A 22,577-nucleotide genomic window follows, 5' to 3' on the forward strand; every position below is an offset into this window, starting at 1 on the left:
TAGGTTATAATTAGATTTGAACGTTTACATTTATACATTTGGCAGACACTTTTTTTTTTTTTATTCAAAGCAACTTACATTGCATTTAAGGTACACATTCTATCAGCTAATTAATTAATAATGTTTTGTTTTTATTATAAAGTACACACACAAAACCTGACAGATTTTGACAGTCTGGTTCAGCTCAAGAAATCTATAGAGGGAGTCTGATATCATGGTATCTCTGTGTCATATGGAGTCTGATGTTGCTATTTATTACAGTAGAAGCTGTGCCTGATGTCATGCTATATTCGCTATTGGCCATTTTTTTGTGTTGTCCGAGTTCTGTCTGAGTCATCTTCCCATTTTAGTACACTCTTTTATACCCATAATACACTCTGATTAATAGTATACGGTATGCATGGGATGATGCTATATTGCAGAAAAGTATGTCAAGCTCAAAAGTTTTTTGAAAAATGTTGTAATATAATGAGCCAAAATGATGAAAAGTACTGTGCATTATACATTAACCGTTGTGTGTGTGTGTACAGAATGTATATAAATTAAATGGAGGATATGATGAACTTTGCTGTCATCTTCTCACTGTGAACAATCATAGAGGTCTATGTTCTCATTATCAGAGCTCCAGTGAGGCAGAAGACTGGCCTTGCTTTGTGTGAGACTGAGACTCTCAGTAATTCTTTGAAGGCCCATTAGCCTCCTCTATAGCCCAGCCAATAAAGAGAGGAGAAAATTAATGCACATCATATACAGCAGCGGTTCTCAACTGAGTTGCAGGTCTGTTCTTATAGGTTCATGGACAGCGAGGATAAAACAATGCTAAATGTGAATAATAAAATGAAACTAGCCATATAATAGTGCATAGTTTGGATAGCAAAATAAATAGGACTGAGAACAGAACTCTTGTAGAAACGAGCCAAATAATTCAGACCTGAACACGAAGGTTGCATGACATGACTTCCTTCTTGAAAACAGTGTGAAAAAAATGACCCAGACTACATTAAATATGGATTCACTTGCAGTGAGGATAAACAGTTTATTTTGTGCAGTTACTCATTGGCGACAAAAAGCTTAAACCAACAAAATCCAACCTTTACAAACCAAATTTTGTCAATTTTTCAATTGAACCAGTTCCACTGAGTTTATGCAGCTTCCTGAAATGTTAATACATTACCAAGTTTGGTTTTACTCACTTATTTTCACTTTTATAAGATAAACAATTAGATAATTAGTACAATAAACAAAAATACAGTTTCTGGGTCCTGAGACAAAACCATTTGAGAACCGCTGATATATGTCTGTGTTTGCGCTTGTGTGTGTGTATGATATCTTCCAGCGTCTGTTTTGTGTCTCATCATGGCACTGGCTTGTATCTTTTTCACTGGCAGTTGTGAGGAGATTTATCCCTCTTTTACAACGGTGAGGAGTGCACTCGTAACTCATGAATGAACTCCATTACACTCACTCAAGAGTCCTGCACAATCCTGCACATCTCCCTGCCATCAATCAGCCTCTCTCTCTCTCTCTCTCTCTCTCTCTACATGTCCATTCACACCCGCCTATCGCACAAGCTCTTCAGCCTCCTGTCAATAGCCATCTGATCGAGGGATACAGAAAATATAATTCTGAATGGAACTAATACAAAATCCAGAATCCGGAGTTCTTGTTGATTTAATGTAACGTCAAAATAATTTCTCTGCAGATGGATTCTGGGACAAAATTCAAAGATTAAATTACCATATTGATAGAAATGGATATTGTATGTTAAATATTGGCTTAGGATCTTTGCAAATACATTAATGCCCACATATGACTGATTCAAACACAAAGAAACTTTTTTCAGAGGTGACTGTCTGACTCACCACTTGAAGTCTATAGATGGGACCGTTACTGTACATTGAGAAGGTCATATTGCGTTAGCAGATAAATCTGTGCACTATAGAAACGCTCTGCCATTGTCCCCTCCCCTCCATGTACAGAGCGGGGGGTTTGTCATGACTGATTTGGTAATAAAATGAGAAAGCTGTTGAGTCAGCTACAATGCTTCCATTCCACCTGCTTCTCTGTCACCCCAGACACACACACACCAGATGTGCTGTTACTGTCCGGTTTTCTGAGACTGTGAGGTTGTGGTTGTTTATATCAGTGTTTTCTTTGTGCTCACCATACAGAATAACACAATTCATCTTTTTTTTTTTCTAGTCTGTTTCAACATTGAAAATGGCTCTGATCTGAGGATGCGCTGATCAAACATTATTGTGAAGTAGATTAAAATGTGTTTTTCACTTAAGCCGAAAGTAGGAAGTTGAGTAACTGAGTATTTTTTTTTATGTGTACAAATAGAACAAAACCTATTGATTAACACAAATTTGGGGTCAGTAAGACTTTATTTTATTGAAACAAATTAATAAATGTAATTAATGTGAGCTACAGGAAAGCATTAATACTTTTATTCAGCAAGTTAAATGAATAATTCATTAAATCAATGCTTATATTTAGCAAGGACACATTAGACTGATCAAAAGAGACGATAAAAACCATTTAGAATGTTAAAAAGGTTTCCTATTTTCTTATAAATAAATGCTGTTGGATAATAAGAAATGTTTCAGGTCAACCAAATCACCACATTAGAATGATTTCTAAAGTGTCATGTGACACTGAAGACTGGAGTAATGGTGCTGACAATTCAGTTTTACCGTCACAGGGATAATTTATTTTACAGTATTATTTTTGATCAAGTAATTGCAGCCTTGGTGAGCATAAAAAAACTTCTTCCAAAAACAATAAAAGAAATGTCTACCAACTCCAGACTTTTGAAAGGTAGTGCAAGCATGTATCTATACACACAAATATACCTACATACATTTACTTCATATTGTCAAGAATGTAAATAGTATAGTCATGATTATTAAATTGCCCAACTTTAATAGGAACTTGGTGTAATTTAATCTGTTTCAGGAATCAAGACTTTTCCCCTTTTTCTTTCATATATTGAGCTCAGTCGCTAATTAAATCAAGCAGAACATCCTTTGATAAAAGTGATGTCAGAGTTCATGTAATCATGATAATGAGTGTTTGCACTAACTGAGCCGGTCTCTTGATTTCCTCTTCATTGATTCGAAACAAGCCTTCCCATTTTCTCTCTCTCTCTCTCAGTCCAGACACCTGTGTGGTGATTTATCCTGTAAACACACACACACTTTGCACCTCAGATGAGGCAGAAAGTGGCGCTTAACCCCAGCTGGCTGCACTTTGCTCACATAAACCAGTGCTCGGCAAGTAAACAAGAGTTAGCAAGCCGCCCCCTGAAATGAATATTGTATACACATAGCTCAGCTAAGTGTTGTTGTTTATGTCAGTGATGGTGTTTATGGCACTAGCAAGGCCTCTTAGCGCAGTTAAGTTTCCGCGGCATCCCACTCCAGCCATCAATCCCCCCTCTCTTTCCATCTATCCCCCCGTTCACTTGGGCTAATGCTCAGCGCTCAGTTTTTGCTGCCTACCTCTCTGGTTCCTACTCACCTTCCTTCCTTACTTCCTTCCTTCCAGATGGTGCATTTCACAACCTGCTAGGCACGATCAATCAAGCCCAGATGCAGACTGGGCTATTAAGGTCAGTAATGATCGGCCTTTGAGCGTTATGGGCCCGGCTCCTGTTGTAAAGCCATGCATCAAACTCGCCTTTCCCCGCTCTCCTCTCACGCCCCTTAACAAGCCAGCTTAAAATATCGGCCGGCGGATAGGAAATGAAAAGGGTACAACCTTATCTCTCCAAAGACAGGCCACTGTAGCCCTGAGGTGTAATAAAACTACAGGACTTAGCCGTCGCCAGGAGTCATCTCTTTTATAAGCAATATCTTTCAAAGTTCGGCTAAGCGGTGGGCACCGGGTGCTGGATTGCGATGTAATGTATCACATAGTGTGCATTGCTGGAAGCTGCCTCTGATAGCCGGCTCTGCTCGTCTTCTGTCGCACCCTGGGACTCCTGCTTATTACGGCTGGGCCCTCGCGATGCTGCAAGACAATAGAACGTCTACAGGGACGGTGTGTGTTGTGTACGTATGTGCATATATTCGTTATTTACGTTTCTCCGTGTGAAGGTACGGCCACAATCGTTTGTGTTTACGTTAGCATTTGTTTGTGGACGTGCCTGTGGGTTTATCGACGTTGAAAAATGTTCCTTTGTGCAAAAGATCCACTGCGCCTTTAAACGCCAACCGTCTCTCTCGTTCTTCCTCTCCGCCGTCTCTCGCTGCTTCACAGACAGCCGTAGCCGCTAGCGTAATTTATGATCCACTCTTCGCAAAAAGCCTCTTACCCAGACTGCAGCTGGAGGATAAATCTCACTCTCACCCCGGATAAAACGCTCTTGTCGTCCATCACATTTTTCTGACATTTATGCCTGGATATAAACAAGGTATTATTAAGACCTGATCATCAGCCATATGAACACAAAAAGCCAGCGTGCCATGAACAGCGCTCTTAATGAATTAACTAATTAATTAATTACGGATCAGAGGGCCACCCTTCTCCGACACGCTCCTGAATAAATAAAGGCCTAGCGGCTCGGTGAGTGATGGCACTGTTTATCTCCTGTCTGGAGTCCAGGTGGTGTGTTCCTCACACCTCTATCAATGCCACCAGCCCCGCTAACGTTTGTAAGCACCACATCAATTGCCCTCTTCATACATTAACTGAGGGTTTCCGCACACGCTTCTGGGGCCCAGATCTTTCAGGAGCTCTTCTGTGCTCAATTCAATCTATTCAGGGTTTCTGTAAAAAAACAGAATTGTGCAATTATCTTCATTTCAATTCATGCGGTGAAATTGGCACCACAAGGAATTGGAATGGCATAAAGTGAATGAATTTCTATTCATTTGAATTCTGCTTCCAAATTTATAATTATGTATCCAAATGTAGAAACTGAATTGTAATTTAAAAGGTATTCTGAATTGAGTTCTGAATGGCACACATTCCTGGTATACTGTAGGTGTTAGCATTGTTTACATGTTATGAGATAGTTTTAGTGTGTAAGCTACCATAGTTTTATGCTGTATATGCTGTACTGTAAAGTGAAGTACAGTATACTAACCGGTTGTAGAATTGGAGTGTCTGGAGGGATTGAAGGATGAGTGCGGTGTGGTCAGTTATCTTCTCATTGGCCCAGGTTGGGAGTAGTTGCATTAGGCCCATAAAACACAGAGGCACAAGGCAGAAAATTGAGAGCATGATGGCAGTGTCGTTCCTTAGCCTAGGAGGAAGATGAAGCCTCAGCCGAGAGGGAGAGAGTAATCTGGCCTTTTACCAATGCATCCTGGGAGATGTGGTTTTCTCTCAGTTGGCATCATGGATCTTTTACTGGTTCAGCCACAAAGGATTCGTGGACTTGTTTACAGTATAAATAGTTTGTATCTGGAAACACAATATTTTGGTTTTGACCACAGGGAATCAGTCACTGAGTGGGAAATTTGGGCTGGATAGAGCTTGCAGTGGGACTATAGACTCACGCTTTTATGAAGCATGTCTACTAGTCCTGCTCTGTTTCTCTCGTTTTCTCAGTTATACACACCATGCCCACTCACCAGCCTTGTGCCAGTAGCCAACATCTTTTCCATACTATCCCTATAACACAAGAGATGCACTCACACTCCTATGTTGTGGTGTGTGTTCTTCCTGACTTATCTGATTATCCTCAAAAAGCACGGCAGATTTTATTGGTACAATAAAAGCTAAATATTATTATAAGCACACTGCTCTGCAGTTTAAAACTCACAGTGAGACATGAGTTATGACTTTCAAGGATATTTGTGCTTTACTCTGAAAACACTCAAGCTAATGTTAAAAATAGCTTTCATTCTGGATCCTACAGTAGAGTTGTTTGTGTAGCATGCATGATTCTGTTTATCTATTAGAATTTCTGTTGCATTTGTTTTGCAATTTTGTCATTTCAAACCCCCTGTACTAAGCCTAGTGAGCTTCCTTGTTGTCTACTGCCTATACTGTATAAGCATAACATCCTAACCTAAGCATAAATCTTCTTACTGACTCATTAAGAATGCTCTTTATAGACATCATCTCCGCACACCTCACTCCTCATGTGAAGCACATGTGAGAGTACGGCTGTGTCCAAAATAATGTCACGTCAGCGTATGTTCCGTTTTTAATAAGGAACTAAGTTCTCAATTGTAAATTAAACATGTTCCGTAAGTATGCAAGTATGATGCTATTTTTTATTTGTTGGAATTGTCATGTGACCATGAAAGTGGGTGCACACTTCAAAGGCTCTGTCAGAAGTAGTAGGTTATCTGGGTATTTTCGTTAAGTGTTTTAAGAATACTAATGCTTTGAGCATACTTAAGCATACTATAGAATGCTTCAGGAATTAGCATTTTCGTTCTTCTGGTTCCATTTTCCTTTTTTTAATGCCTGAATAAGGTCTGTGCATGGTAAACACAAGCTCAAGATACAATATTTTCATGATTTATTCTAATTTCTACCACATTAAAAGTACAACTTTTTATGATTTTTTTTAAAAAGCTTTTTTAAATAGTTGGTTACTAACAAGTGACTACATGGGACTGCAAAGGTTGTCTGGGATGTTTTCCACTCATGATGCCTTAAAATGCTCATAACAGATGTAAGTAGATGTGTGCTCAGGTGTTTCAGTGATTTCTGGCCTGCCCACCTCCACCCGCTCTATCAGAAATGAAGACATTGTTCCTGATGGAATACCAGCAGGAGCTCTTGGCTGCGAGCTGAATTAGGATGGAGGTAGGAGGGAGGCTCTGTGTGTGTGTTATGGAGCTGTGGGGTTATTTGTTGAGCTCACAGTCTCAGGTGTCAGACAGTGTTGAGTGAGTTCTCCGGCCCTGGGCTCTTCCCTCCTTTTTCTCTCTCTCACACACACACACTCTCTCTCTCTCTCAAAGGCCACTTAACTGGCTGGGAGCTGGAGCGTGACCCCTCAGCCAAGCGGCGTGCTAAAAGCCAAGACCTGTAATGATGCGCCTTCCTCCGCTCCAGCAGATAGGAGGTGACCTCTACAGTCCGACCTGTCCCTCACACACCCACGTTCTGTCTTCCTGGTCTCTTGACACCCCTCTGGTCTCTCTCATCGGAATGCTGCTATGTCCTTTATGTATTCACTGTCACCCATATCAGTACTCCTGCCACCACACACTCACAAACATACATACTCTCCCTCTCTCTCTCTTCCGCTCAGTGTTCACTTCTTCAGTCTTGAGTGGCAAGGTGACATTGCATGTCATATCAGCATTCCATGGCAGTCCCCTTTTTCTCTTGAGAGTAATTATTTCTTTCGGAGTGAAAGGTTCAATTTGCTATAAAAGAACAAGAGCCGCAGGTACAGAGAGAGGGAGGTGGAGGACGAGCCATATCTTGGCTGTTTGGTGTGTTCTGGACAGGCTGTTCTCATTGGGGAGTTGAGAGAGAGTTTAGGGTGAGGGCGGGAGGCAGTGCTCGCTGACGTCAGAAGAGTTTCAGGCCAATGGCTCCTGTGCCAGCCCACATTACATCAGCGCTCAGTGACACTGGACTGTGGCAGGGACCGTGAAGAGAATGTGAGTCCAGAGCGACGTTGTTGTTGTTTTTTTGTTTTTTGGGGGGGGTTGGGTGGAATAGCTCATCTTGTCAGAAGTAGCCAAATGACCCAGGATCACGCTTTGTGAGAGGAGAATGCTGGAGTCGATGTGTTCTCACCTCACAGAGAAACAAATGCACTCGTGAATTGGATTCACAAAGAGTGATCATTCGCTAATTATCTTGTCAAACTGTCACCATGTGAAGTCTGCAGTCGTACTTTTAATTCCCTGGTCACACACAGGTCTGTCTGCATATGCTTCTAAACTAAAAGAAGTCTGTGTGTGCTGTATGTGTGCATACAGGTGCAAATAGTCTTTCATATTTGCATTTTGATCTCCAGTGCAGTGTTAGATCTGACAAGCAACAATTGTAAATGTGTGTGTGTGTGTGTGTGTGTAGAACACACACACACATATATATATATATGTATGTATGTGTGTGTGTGTGTGTGTGTATAGTATAGAATAGTATTTATATATAAATATATATATATATATATATATATATACACTACCAATGTGTATATACAAATTTTTGTGAAAAGTGTTTTATGCTCACCAAGATTCCATTTATTTGATCAAAAATACTGTAAAAAATTAAATGTTATATGTCAAAATCAATTTTCCTGCTTTCAGTGTTGTGTGATCCTTCAGAAGTCTTTGTCACTTTTGATCGGTTTAAAATAATTATATTTTATTTTGGGGATATATATTATGATTATTATTTTTATTCTGTCATTTACGATTGTTGTTTGTCAGATTGTACAACTCTAGGACGTTTTGTCATGCTTGTGTTACCTTTTCTTTCTGGCATCTTCATTTGCAAACAAAATTGATATGATACCACACAAACCCAAGCAAGTCCTTCCGCTAATGTCAGTGTTGTTTTGTCAAAACAACTGTTTGAGTCAGTTGTGTCTTGGCAAAACTTGAGGTAATCTTGATAGTACGGTCATAAGATGAATGCTAAATAGTAAGGTATTTATGTTGCATGTCACGTAGACAAGCTATTATCAACATTATCAAATGCCTCTTTCTCACAAACTTCCATCATCAGTTGCTGAGCTCAGGTTGGTTCTTCTGTCGTGGAGTCAGTCACGCTTTAGGACACTGTCAGAACTTTTTTGGAGGCTAAGATTCATCACTAAGTCAATTAAACGGTCACTGGTAAGCATGTCACTCTAAGACTGACGATTTTGTCCTATGAGGAAAGAAATCTCATACAGTCTCCGAGATTTTTTTCAGACGACAAAATTGTGGTAAAATTCGCACAGTGTGCGCCAGGCTTTAGAATTCTCCCAGAATCCCCTTCAGTAAATTTCCACAATCTCTTTCTACCCGGAGATTGGTGTGTGTGAGTGTAAGTGTGTGCGTGTGTGTATGCGCGTTCTACTGGGTGGGATTAGGCGTTCTCTCCAGACTGGCAGAGGTGCTTATCAGCAGGCTTGTCATGGGGACTATTTAAAGTGGAAGCTTTAACTATTGAAGTCTGTGTGCGATTTGAAGGATACTGTTTGTGTGTCTGTGTCTATGGCTATGCACGTGCAAAGGTTAGTGAGTTTTGGCTCTTAGGTAGGTGTGTGTTTGAGATTATGAATTTGTGGGTTTTGGGGTTTTAGGAATTCTGCTTGTGGACAGGGTGGGTTTGGGGTCAGTTTTTTGCCTACCAAATAAATGTTCCCCGCATGGATAGTAACACCTGAAATCATCTGCACTGAAAGAACCAGACATTGGTTTCCATGTGGAAACTGGAAAAAGATTTATTTGAGGGTTATGCTTAGGGTTACGGAATAGAAAATATTAGTCAATAGAAAGAAATTTATTGTAGAATGTGGTGTTTTTTCACAAGCAGTGCTTTGATGGCTGTAGCAGCAGGGTTGTAAAATGGATAAATTTAAAGATGCATCTTCTCAGAGAAAGTTCCAGCAATTTTAAGCACAACATTCTGTCAGCACGCTAAAACCCTCTCAGGGAAGTTGTATCTCTTAATTCATCTGCTTCAAAGCACCACCACAAAAAAATAATAAAAATCTACATAAATGTGTCAACACCAGTAATCTTGGACCATGTTGGCCATCGCTAATAATTATAAAACAATCTGTATCTCCCCTTCAGTTTGATGCAGCTTTCTCTATTTATTTTAGGGAAATCTGTTTTTCTCTACAGCAGATCCAAAATTAATGTCCGGAAAAAACAGCATGCTGTAAATTATTCAAACACACTTTAGAATGAACATGGACTAGACAGAATTTGCATACTTTATCTATCTATCTATCTATCTATCTATCTAGATAGATAGATAGATAGATAGATAGATAGATAGATAGATAGATAGAAGGTCGGCAGTGATCCAGACTACCTTACTAGCTTACTTGGCATTAGAGATGATGCATGCATTCACTTCACAAAGTGCTGCTCGTTACTGGCTATTTAAATTGCAAATCCTATGTTGGTCACTGAACTATAATCTCCTGACTCTATGAACAATTACCTCCCCTCCCACCATCAGATAAATAAGTGCCTCCTCCTAATAAGCTTCTACTATAGGGAACTAATGGCTCCCTCTTGCTCTTTTAATTTCATTCATACCTTAACATGAGAAATTAATTATTAATCATCAGTAAACAACAGTTTAAGATGCTGGCCGCACCATTGTCAGCTAATTGGCTCATTAAGAGTAACATTAGGAGGGAGAGAGGCTGTCGACAGGCCCTGCAGGACCCAGTCGATGCACCTCGTGCATGAAGCATTGATCTCCACTGAGCGTCGCCCAACCTGATTAAAGCTCAATAAAGCCTTTCGGCTGCTCTCCGATGTACAGAACAGCACCCGTCTGCCCCAGAGACCAACCCGAATTGGAGTCGCTCCACTTCTTCTCGCCCTGTCCCCCCCTCTTGCCCTCTTTAGGTCCTGGGAACAGCTCCTCTGAAGGTTCTGCTTTGGCTGTGAGGCTAAATGGGCTGGTGGAAAGATCAATATGGAGTAGAAGCAGCATATAAGATAGAAAGCATAAGCATGGTTGTAAGTACGGAAAGCTTGCTAGTGGTACAGAATGCAGCGTACTACTTCAGTACACAGTGTTGGATAACTCATGCTAGACAAGGACCATCTCCTCTGCCACTGGAGAGTGACAGAGCGCTTCAGAAATGCAGTCTGAAATATTCAAAAGAACCGACAGTAAGTTCAGAGTGGAAAAGCTTAGAACTTGGACAGTGGAGGAGGTGCAAAGCACAAAGGTTTGTGCGTATATGTGTGTGTGGAATGAAAAGCTGTGTTTTTGTTCTCTCACACGCTCTTCTTTGCTTTTTTTGTTGCCGTCTGCCTGTCTGAACACCAATATCACACAGACGTCACCGTTCAAAAGTATTTCATATACTAAAGTCATATACAGCTGCATACCATATACCACACTGAAAAACATTTGGTGTAGAAACAATTTTGACTCAGAAATTGCTGGTAAATTTCTCAAACTATTTCAGGTACATTGAATTAAACATGACATTTATAGATAGAAAATCTAAATAGTCTTTTGTTGTAAACCATATTCCAGTAATCTTTGTTTTATTTACTTCTATCAGAAAGACTCAGAGGGAAGGTAAGCGTTTACATGGTATTTATTCCGTAAAGAATTTACAGATGGTAGTGAGTCACGATAATTCATGTATAGTTGTATAAAAATTCTTTGGCGTAGACCCCAACCTTTATCCAAATCCTGGGGATGCAGATTTGGCTGATCCTGCCTGAAGATGAAGGCAGGGGCGGAGCCCACCCCCGGATGGACAGGGCCAACCTGGTGGTGGTGGGGAGGATGGAGGGGAACATCAGCGTCATTGACTGCGAAAAATGAAACAGCGAGTTCAGTGCTTATATTCTCCAGTTGTTAAGTAGTGATTGGCCACACCTGTTAGTATGAATGAATGACATGACATTTAGTCTTCCCAATAGAATTTACACTGAGGCTTCAATAATTCATATTTATAGCGTTATTTTATTATTATCTATGTACTAGTGTTTTTAATTGTTTAAATTAGCTTTTCAGTTTTCATTGTAATCTTAGTTTAATTTGGAGTCATCTTTGTTGTGCTTTCTATCTTTTTATTAGTGTTTTTATATTCATATTTCAGGTTTAATTGCATTTTATTTCAGTTTTTAGTTTTGCATTTATTTCTTTTTCAAATATGAAAATATATAAATATATTGAACCTATTTGTGGTCCGTCTGTACTCAGCTGCACCTTTACTGCTGTAGAGATGCATCAGCATAGACTTCCACCATCATAAATCCCACCCATCCTCATACGAACACACACAGACCCATAAAACGCCTTTACACACACTAAACAAACTCATTGAGCATCAGTAAAGGTGGAGGCTTGGCTCGATGTGCTAAACACACAGTAAAGGAACCTTTTTGGCTCAGGAGAAGTCTGATGTTATCCAAGAGAATGTGGAGAGCTTTCCTGTGGGAATAGATGATAGTTATTAATTCAACTGTTGGATGCGTCTGAATTTCATTGGGAATTGCTGCTATGGTACTTTGTTTCCTTTTTATGATTCGGGTTGTGTTGGATTTTGAGGATACAGGTTGTCATTAACTGGCTTATCTCCATCCGTCCACTCTCCTCTCCCTCTCTCTCTCTCTCTCTCTCTCTCTCACGAGGCAAACACCTGTTCCATCGTTTCTCATTCCCTTGCTCAGCTCAGCTCAGCTCACCTTCGGCCGGCACCCCCTGATCTGATCAAGACCTGGAGCAGGTGCTGCCTGGAGATAGAGAAGACTGAGATCAGGCCTTACAGTCCAATAACTACAGCACTGATCATCTCTGCATCTGCAGACATACAGTAGCTCACTCACACACATATATCTACACACAGAAGCTGATACACACATAAAATGGTGAGAATCACAGGGTGGAGTGTGTCCTTTCAGCTTCCACTGTGTGAAAATACACACACACAGTGGTTCACACACAGTTCTTTCTGCGTCTGCTGTGCTGTGATATTCAATCAAGGTCAGCAGGCCAGTAAGCTATGATAGAGTGGATGATAGTCCAAAAGAAGTTCAGATGGTAACAGTGAGAAATTCATAGTCTCATTATCATACAAATAGCATGTCAGTGGAAATCATACTCTATTACTTTTAATTAATTACTTTAAAATATTGCCTTGCTTTGTTATTATTGTTAGTTTTATTTTTTTATTTTTTCAAATAATGCAATTTTAATGAAAGCAAAACATCAAATCAGTAGTATTTTTTTTAAACTGATAGATAGATTGATTGATTGATTGATTGATTGAGTGATTTACCCAATACTTTTCTGTTATCTCTCCACTGTCCTGTCCAGATAATAAAAAAATGAAAAATAATAATAAAATTAAATAATAATAATGTAATTAAATATGCATTTATTAAATGTATTTTTGTCAGTAATGTAATAGCATTACATCTCAAAATTGAATTAAATAGAATGAAATTGTTATATTATTAAATATTATCCCCTCAAAGGTTTTCTGAGGGTCTAAATCTGGATTCATTGCTTCCCACTTCAGTCCAGTGTTTTGTTTTCAACCACTCCTAGGTGCTTTTAGAAGTGTTTAGCATCATTGTCCTACTGAAAGACCCATGACCTCTGACGAAGACACAGCTTTTTGATGCTGGCTTCAACATTAAACCGTGAAAGGCTTTAATAATATGATTTCTTAATTCCATGCACAGGTTCGAGGACTATATAAGCTGTACATACACTCATTGACCCCACGGGCACTTTCAAGATGTCACTTACTTTCGAGCCATTTTCCATTCGCTTCATTCTGGTTCCCTTGTTCTTAAGTTTCCACTCCTCCGATAGCCCCCTTGGTCCTCCAGTCGTCCGTGGTTCAGGAGGATGGGGGGATTAACGGATCAGTTCCCAATTTCCCCTCAGCCAGCTCGCCCATAATCACATCATCTTACACCTGACAAGAGGGATAAATTCCATTAGCTTTTATTAGCAGTAATTATCCCCGGCTCTCACCCCATGCTGTCCCCATCCCTTCACCCGCTTCTCCTCTCTCTCCTTTTTTCCTTTTATTCCTTTTTGTGCTTCTCATTTCTCTGGCTTTTTTTGTTCCCGGAGTCTATGCTCGCCCACTGTGCCGCTCGCCCTACTCTTCTGGTTGGCTTCACCATGGCTTTTAATTAACACCCTCAGTCACAGTCAAGCAGGCTGCTTCCTGGAGCCCTCTGCTCACAGGGCATCCCACACCAGTATCTTACACACACATACACACACACCGTGGGCGAAAGGATGAGACGGGTCACACATTAAATGAGGAGCCGCTGGCTTGTGAAGCCTGTTTCAGTGGGTGCTATCATGCGAGTCCTCTTCTTCTCCCTCTCGCTCTCTCTTCCCTGTTGGCTGTGTTTCAGTAGGAGTCAGCAGTGGCTTTATTGGTCGTTATGTATGGAGAGAGTGATCAGGGCTTGCAGGTGCTGAGAGCTGCTGCAGATGTGTATGTGTGTGTCTCAGGGCTGATTCAAGCTGTTGTCCTTGTGAACACATTTGATGTAATTACACAATTATTCCCACTCGCCCACCTGTGGTAGGTGAGCTGTGCGGCTCATACTTTGTTTCCCAACAAACACACTTGCACTGTTTCACTGTTTACGATAATACCTCACCCTGCCTTTTAACTGATTTTTAAGCGTCTGTGCTTGTTTCTTCTGCCCTGTTCTCTTAGTTTGTTGTTTTGAGGTGTAGCTAATTATTTGTTGGCAATGCATCTGTTTACATAAACATACTTCAGGTGATCGCAAGGTCAAAAAGTATCAATGTAGTGTTAATATTTTCTACACTGAACATCTGTGTAATTTAAATATTGTAAAATATGTTATATGGATTTATCAGCTATAAATATGTTGTGTTTGTGTTCCATACAGGCTGTGATTGCATGTCAGTAGTGGGGATTTTTAAGTGATTCTTTCTAGAGGTTACATAGTTAGACCAGTAGGTGGCGACAAGTGACTGTCTTTGAATGAGTTATTGAATCATTCATTCAACATACTGACTTGTTCAGGAACTAAATGAGTGTGTGTTTTTAAAATGAGTCATTAAATCATTCAATTAGCCGATTCCTTCAAAAAATGAATAAGTCAGAAACTAATTTATAAGAGAGTCACTGAATCAGTCACTCAACTGTTTTGTTCAAAATAGCTGATTAATCCAGAAATTAATCAAGTGGCTCTGAGAGCCATTTAGTCATTCACTCTAATTCATTTAAAACCAGACAAAGTGACTGACAATATTACGTCTAAAATATAAGATACTGATTTTTAACATACTGTCTCAATCAGGCATGGCTGTGATCACCTGCCTTATTGATTACCTGAATTATTAGCACACTTGTTTGCATAATATTGCTTAATATCACAATATATATTTGTCCTAATGAAATTGTCATTTTGTTGACAAATATAGCATGTCATTGTGTTACTCACAGTTTCTTGGTAAAACTGCACCTGTTAGAAACGTAGAGATGAGTCATCATAATTCTGTTCCTAGCATATATTCATTTTGGTTGTTTAATATGAGGAATTTTTCTCACAGATTCAGCACATGGATTCCCAGAAAAATTAACTTTAGATTTAGTTAAGATATGTTAAATTTCCACCGAGGTAAGTTAGAAGTACTTATACAATTGCAGTTCCTCATAAAATTATCGGCCACCGGCCAGTATCATTTTATTTTCTCACCAAAGCACATTATATTTGACCCTGAAATTCTAATTTGTAGCTGAAAGCTAAATAAAATATATCCAAATATTTAATAAACGAACAAGCAAAAGGCTCAGGGGATTTGTAGAATTTACTGACTTCACAATTCTGCTGAGGTCTGCTAAGCTTTTGTGTGATTCTTTTTTTCTTTTGATTTTTCCTGCAAGAGCATCAGAGATATTCATCAGCTGATATTATTCTTAAAAAATAAAGAAACACTCTAGAGATACCAGATTACTTTTCTTTACATCAATCTCAGATAAGGCCTAATTTATCATTGTTTTTTCTTTTAACATAAAACACACTGTCAAAATTCCCATTTGCTTGAAAATATCAAAGTCTTTTGTATCAAAAATATCAAAGCTGTTTTGTTTTTTGTTTGTTTTGTTTTGTTTTGTTTTGTTTTGGTGGGCTCCGTCTGTTTTGTCCTATTTGCTATTCTGCTGGGCTTGCACTGAGTTTCATTTACATGCCGTCTTGGTAACGTCTGCTCTCACTGCGCTCCCCCTAGACCATCAACTGCCTACATAAATCTCGCACTTCAATTAGACTTTACAGAGGGCAAAATGGCACAAACAGAGTGGAGCTGCAGAAGTATCTTGCAGGAGATGGTCATTTCGCCATGAGTGGCATTTTAGGCAGGCATTTGCTAGGACAGACTCCACTGTGAAATAGGCCTCCTGCGTAGCATTAGAAAAGTGTAAAGACTTCAATTACACCACTCCTATCGGCTGAGAGAGGTGCTCAGAGATGGACATAAAGATGGACATGCACACATGCTTCTCAGCAGTCCCTGAAGTCGTTGTGACTGTCATGGCAGATATCTAAACAAACTCACCACAGTAATGAGCTAGGGGGTGCGGTGGGCCCCAAACGGACTCAGCAGGAAAGGGGGCGTTCAAGCTGTACTCATCATACTGTCACTCAGTAACAGCAGCATGAAACCGAAGGGTCACTGGCATTCACGAAAGCCTATCTACTGATCACGCACATGTGGCAGTGTGTGTTTGTATGCAGAGCAAAAGGGCGGCTAATTAGATTCAGTGGTGGGTGGATGCTAATGATGGCGGAGCACTCTATCCCACTGGGACTGATATGGAACAGCGCATTACACTGATGGGAAAACTATCTCTCTCTCTCTGTCTCACGTTCTTCCCTCCACTCATACTCCTATCAGTATACTCACACTCCTCCTCCTTTTAGTTCTCCGTCTGTGTTTGGGGACTCATTAGAAAACATCACAAAGCAATATCCACTTGACCTTGTTAATTAATCAGCTACGTCATGTTGCTAATATAAAACCGAGCTCCTCGTAGGACACTTCCTGTTACAGCCCTTCCAGGCTTCCGGATTGGCTGTGCACTAATGTGACTCCACCTTCCCTGGCTGGATCTCTTGCAAATGGGACAAAATGCTAATTAGTCGGAAGCCGACACAGTTGTTTAATTAATACATCAGGCGAGATGAGTCGCTTCATGCCAGAGATGTTAGTGTAGTACATTTCGTTCTTTGAAGCAGCTCTTGCCATCAGCTTGTGTCTGCTGTCTGATTTCGATGACCTGCTCTGTGGTCATTAGCAGAAATCCCCATCTCTGTGGACGCAGTCACAGCCAGGGTTATCTCGCCCCGTTCGCCCCACTAGACAGGCTGAGAGAGAAGCAGAAGCTCATCTCTGTCCAGAGGGCACTGCATGTAAATGGGCTGGAATTGCCATGCATACAGATGCCTTCCAGGCGGCGGCTGCGGCTGCGGCTACGGCTCCGGCTCCCTGAGACACAGAAACAGTAAATTGGCACAGAATGGCTGTGGGTGATGTGTGTGTATTGCTCCATACAGCGCATGGGACATTATTTACAGCCTCTGGAGGCCTATGACTGCCAACATCAGGCCAGCTTAGAGAGAACGGATATTGAGAATGTTTTGCTAGCAGTGTTGATAAAGAAACTTTGTTTCAGTATCTCTAGCTATATTCTCTCTTATTCAGATGCAATATACTTTAACTTGACCTTTTGTTCTGGCCAATACTCACCATTGTTTTAGCTAATAGCCAATACATATCAAGTCTATACTACTTACTATGTTTAAAAAGAAGATTTAAGTACATTTGTAAAAAATTAAATTAATAATTTTATGTATTACAAGTGAATTTAGACATTAACGTAATAATAATATGAATTTGTGATTATTTTTGACTGGAAAAAATGTTTCCTCCGCTTGACTTATCTGTGCTGTGTATGGTATTACAGAGACTGTTTTGTGTTTCACCTTTTTCAGTGGTAACTTTTAGTTAGTTCAGACATTTTATTCAACATTCCAGATAATTGTATAATTTGGTGGGAAATTAATAGATATAATGATTTAGTCTAAAGAAATATGATGTAAACTTGCAATCAGTATTTATCCAAGTTTACACACTTTTGAACTAAAAACTGCCATGAATATTGTTTAGCAAAGCCTTGTTATCACAAATAAACCAGGCCAGAAGCAACTGAATATGTAAGTTCCTTATTCAGTTTAAAATATCAATAATATCGGTTAATTTTGCATGTTTATTTTGCTCTCATATCAGATAGATCAGATAGAATTTATTGTCACTTTAAAAGTTTTTTTAAGCATAAATAGTAGTGTAATATCAAAATTAGCATCCTAAATCCTTCTATTGATACTTTGTCGTTATTATACATTTTTCAAGATTAAATGTGAATGTCACAGTGAATGTAAACAACAATCTGGGGCCACTGGCGATCTTTGCGTCTAAAGTGGTCGAGATCTGGTCTGAAAAGAGAAATACTTAGGAAGCAGGATTTCTTTCTGATTTCCTTGATGTCATTACAACATGTTCTTTTGATTTGCTGGAGTTTCACACTCACACAGAAATTTTGCCAGAATCGACCATAGCTGTGAAACTCCCTCTTGTGGTCAGGAAGAGTCACAGACACACTCATTAATTTCCAATGCAAGTTGCTCCAGCCTTCCTTTTCATTGGGTATGAGTGTTTTTGTTTGTATTTTAGTATTTGTTTTGCTTTGACTTTTAGCAGACCATAAGCCATTGGTGGGGGCCAGCGATTGGTGGGGGGGCCGTCATTGTTTTGACAGATTTAGTTACAGAAGCACTGAGATCAATTATTCAGCAGAGCCATGCATGGTTGCAGGATTAATGGTGCGTGTGGCGTATAAATCAAGCAGCAGTCTTGAACCACTTCAGGAGAGAGGAAACAGGAATGACGCTTGTGGAAAAGGCATTAGCGTCCACATTCATTCTCTGAGCGAGCATTCCTAACCTTGAGACGGGACAGTTGGCGTGCTACCAGTCGCAAATAAAGCCTGCCGTTTTCCGACGAAGCAAAGCTCTGATAACTAACACCTGCACTCTGTCACATTAGATCATCTGGAGTGCGGGAAGCGCACTGAAGGACAGAGGCGTCATATCACTCATGAGCAAGGATAAAGCAGGGCGGCCCATATCTGTAATTGGGGAAAGCAAACTGTTGAGGGGATTGAGCTCCAGAGATACTGAATGTCACATAACTCACTCCCTCCACTCCACCTCTTCTCTGTACCTCTGCTTCCTGTCTCTCCATTGCCCTCTTTCAATCACCCAACTTTGCTACTGTCTTTCTTTCATCTTTTATCGATGTCTGAATGTCTGTGAATTTCAGTTGTCACTGTGCTGATCGATGGAATACAAAAAAATCTAACACAATCAAGATGAAGCTTGCAGCACACCAAATTGTAGCTTCTGTGAAATGGACATTCATTTAAAGCCTTGAAAATCCATTAAAAGCTGCTCTTAAAGTTAGCAAAATATATGTTTATTATTTATATTATTATTATTATTATATTATTTAGATTTAGATTTTTTTCAAAATTCATGTTTCAAATCCAGTGTCTTGCCCATAGGCCTGACTAAATCTGGGTGTTCTTTTCATTTATTATTTATTTAGATTTCAAAATTCATGTTCAAATCCATTTTCTTGTCCATATGCCTGTCTAGATGTTGAAGTTATGGTTTCGTCTATTTATGATTTCTTCTTTTTATTTATTTAATTTCATGTTTTGTATATTTCATATTATTTTAAATACATATTTTACATTTATTATATTCAAATACAGTATTTTGTCCAGATGTCTGACTACATATGAATGTTATGAGTTCATTTTTATTGTTTATACAAGGATGTTCTATAGAATATTTTTTTTCAGTATAGCTCAAGGCAAGTGTAGATGTTGAATTAAACTTTTAGGGTGTTTAAATTCTTGATTGACTGAATTCCCCGAGAACCCAGTGAACAGCTGAAAAGCATTTTGTTTTATCCAAGCTACAAAAGCTATGGACAGTTATACTGTACATTATGCAGGTATACATGATGAGTAACCATTTTGTTATTATTATATTTATTTTATATTAGAGAAGGTTGCAGGCCAGGAGGAGGTATGTCGTGAGAAGAGGGTAGCCATGGAGTGAAGGGAGTGAGACAGAGAGCCAGGCTGTAAATTTAGGAGGACAGAGGGGGCTGCTGCCCAGAACATATAAACACAGGTTCCAGCCACCGGTCTCTGTGAGAGAGAGAACAGGCTCTGGTCCAGAACAGATGCACCACCAAGCCAGCTTACAAAACATCTCATAATAAGTCAGCCAGACATGGGCCTCAGAAATGAAGTGTCACTTCTCATTCTCCTTGCCTTCTATCTTACACTCGCTCCTTTCGTTTTTGTCTCTCCCATGTCTCCCTCTCTCTTTCTCATAACACAGAATCTGTCTCCTTGTATCTGGGCTCCACTGTCCGTGTGTGTGTGTTTTCAACAAAAGATCACAAACTCCTCAAGTCTCTTTGGTTTTCTTTTATCTGAATAAAAAGTGAAATTCAGTCTGTAGAACACTAACGACCCCCCGCCCCCATGGAGTTATATAATAAGTGAACGTTTGAGTGTAGCATGTTGTAGTTCTGCCAATATATGTATGTACAATTTATTAGTTTTACAATTTATCAATTTAGTTCAAACTAAAGAGAAAGAGAGAGAGAGAGAATATTAATTATCCAAATACTGAAACTAATCCTGAAATAAATGTATTTATTTATTAAAATATATATAAATTAAAAAGTAAACTCCCTTTAATTTATAATTATTTTAATTTTTTTGAAATATCTCCATTTTATTTAAATATATAAATTCTCTTGACATTAAAGATTTTGTCACAAATGATTATATTTTGTAGACCTGTCTTCTGTAGCTTGTGCACCACAATTTGTGAATAATTGCACAGATTCTTATCTGGATTGAGATCAGGCCCGTTCACCTTTTTGTTCTTGAGCTGCTTCAGTGTTAATTTGGCTTGTGTTTTGGGAGTAAATTTGGACATGTTGCTCGGGTTAGTAAGGCCTGTATCTGTGCTGCTAGTTAATGTTGGACTGATCACTCTGTCTGTCACTCTGTGATAATATCAAGCTGTCCCAAACTGTTCCAAGCCATCTGGATCCTGACTTTCCACCATGCTCCAATATAGCAGCTCCTCTCTGGCCCACTGGAGCTCAGATCAAGTGTGATATATAGCAAAAAATAGGGATGCACCGAAATGAAAATTCTTGACCGAAACCGAAAACCGAAAAAGAGGAAACCAAGGCCGAAAACCGAAACACCGAAAGAAATTATGCCAATTATTAGTACCATTGCATTTATGGCCATGACTGTGTACTAACTTTACTAAAATCAAGGCATTGCAATTGCATAAATTAATATTAAAGTTTCAAAGAATAAATCAATTACAAATTATGCAAATATTTATTTAGCACATTGCAACAATGCATAGTATAAAATAAAATTCAAACTAAAATGTTTAACTTGACCCCACTCATGTGTACATTAAATAATAATGTACAGGCCTACTGGCCTGCTGAAAGGTTGTAAAATTAAATGTTCTCTCATAAAAACAAAGTGCATTTAGGTCAAATGCATTTTAAGTTTTTCTCCGTAGGAACACTACAAGAAAGTGCATTCAGAACAAGTGCAACTGCTTAAAGATACAATAATATTTTCTCTGTAGACCTTCAACATAATAGTGTATCAAAACAAAGACTGCCATAGCCCATATGTTAACTTTTAACTTAACAGATGAATCGCCTGCGATATTGAACGTGATATTGCGTAGCTTGTCAGTGAACTACGGCTCTGTGTATTAAATGCCGCTCCATTTGAAAACAAACGTCCACACCGCAGACATGTTGCTTTAGACAAGCACGTGCAGGTCGCGGTTTCTGTTTGCGTCATCACAACATTTCGGCCGTATTGTTTCGGTTATAAAAGTCTTTGGGCCGAAAACCGAAAATGCACTTTTGGGCCATTTTCGGCCGAAAATTTTTGGTGGCCGAATATTCGGTGCATCCCTAGCAAAAAATATATAATTTAATTAAATTATTAAATATTAAACTATTAAATATAATTTGTATATTATGAGATTAATATACATATGAATTAAATTTGATATACATTTGAATAGAATCAATAACCTAGAATTTAGCAAACATAAAAGTTAGAATAAATACGCAAGTTAGATTTATTGTAAATAAAATAAGTTCGAATTTGGCAATATAACATTTTACATTCACATTTTTTTAATTGTTTAGATATTTATTTATGTATGTATTTGTATAATTTTATATAATCAAAAGTAAGCTTTATTTGTTGCCTTCAGCTATAACACAAACATAACAAATTTAATATCGGAAAGCATGTAGAATAGTGTTTGCCACTCTGGTATGTGTATAAAGGAGCATACCTCCAGTTCCAGAGCAGGAAATGCAGTTTGGCCTTTACTGACCTCGCCTGACCCCTCCGGCCCAACCTCCCCATCTCGTCACCCCTCCGCCACCTCCAGCCTGCGTTTGCGCAAGGAAGATTAAGCTGCTCTGACGAAGCCGTGTTTACAAATATGCAGGCAGAGGAACAGGGCAAGCGACGCTGAGGAGGAATAGAATACAAATTGCTTTTTTTATCTCTCTCGGGGCCTGGGCTTGAGAAAATGCGTTTGCGATTGGTGTTCCTCTGCCTGTGAAGGATAAAGCCTCTGCTCTGTGTTTGGGTGCTGGTTAGCATTCATGCTCTCTCTCTCTCTCCCTCTCTCTCTGTACCTCCTGTTCTCTTTCTCCCCTCCTTTTCTCCTCCTTCATCCCAGGGTCTGATTTTCTGGCTGTTTCGCTGGTAATCAAGTAGTCTCTCCGCTCTC

The 22,577-nt window shown here is 39.4% G+C and overlaps 1 protein-coding gene and 1 long non-coding RNA gene across 2 annotated transcripts in view; one reads left to right on the plus strand and one right to left on the minus strand.

Moving 5' to 3' along the window:
* camta1a (calmodulin binding transcription activator 1a) overlaps nt 1-22,577 on the plus strand; it is a 392,827-nt gene that overhangs the window by 276,048 nt on the left and 94,202 nt on the right.
* LOC131531854 (uncharacterized) lies at nt 11,209-22,194 on the minus strand. Its single transcript, XR_009268794.1, has 3 exons — nt 22,131-22,194; nt 13,384-13,555; nt 11,209-12,362 (listed from the first exon to the last, which is right to left on the minus strand). It is a non-coding gene; the product is annotated as an uncharacterized LOC131531854 (long non-coding RNA).

This window comes from Onychostoma macrolepis, chromosome 23 (assembly GCF_012432095.1).
Source record: "Onychostoma macrolepis isolate SWU-2019 chromosome 23, ASM1243209v1, whole genome shotgun sequence".
NCBI classification, from domain to species: domain Eukaryota; kingdom Metazoa; phylum Chordata; class Actinopteri; order Cypriniformes; family Cyprinidae; genus Onychostoma; species Onychostoma macrolepis.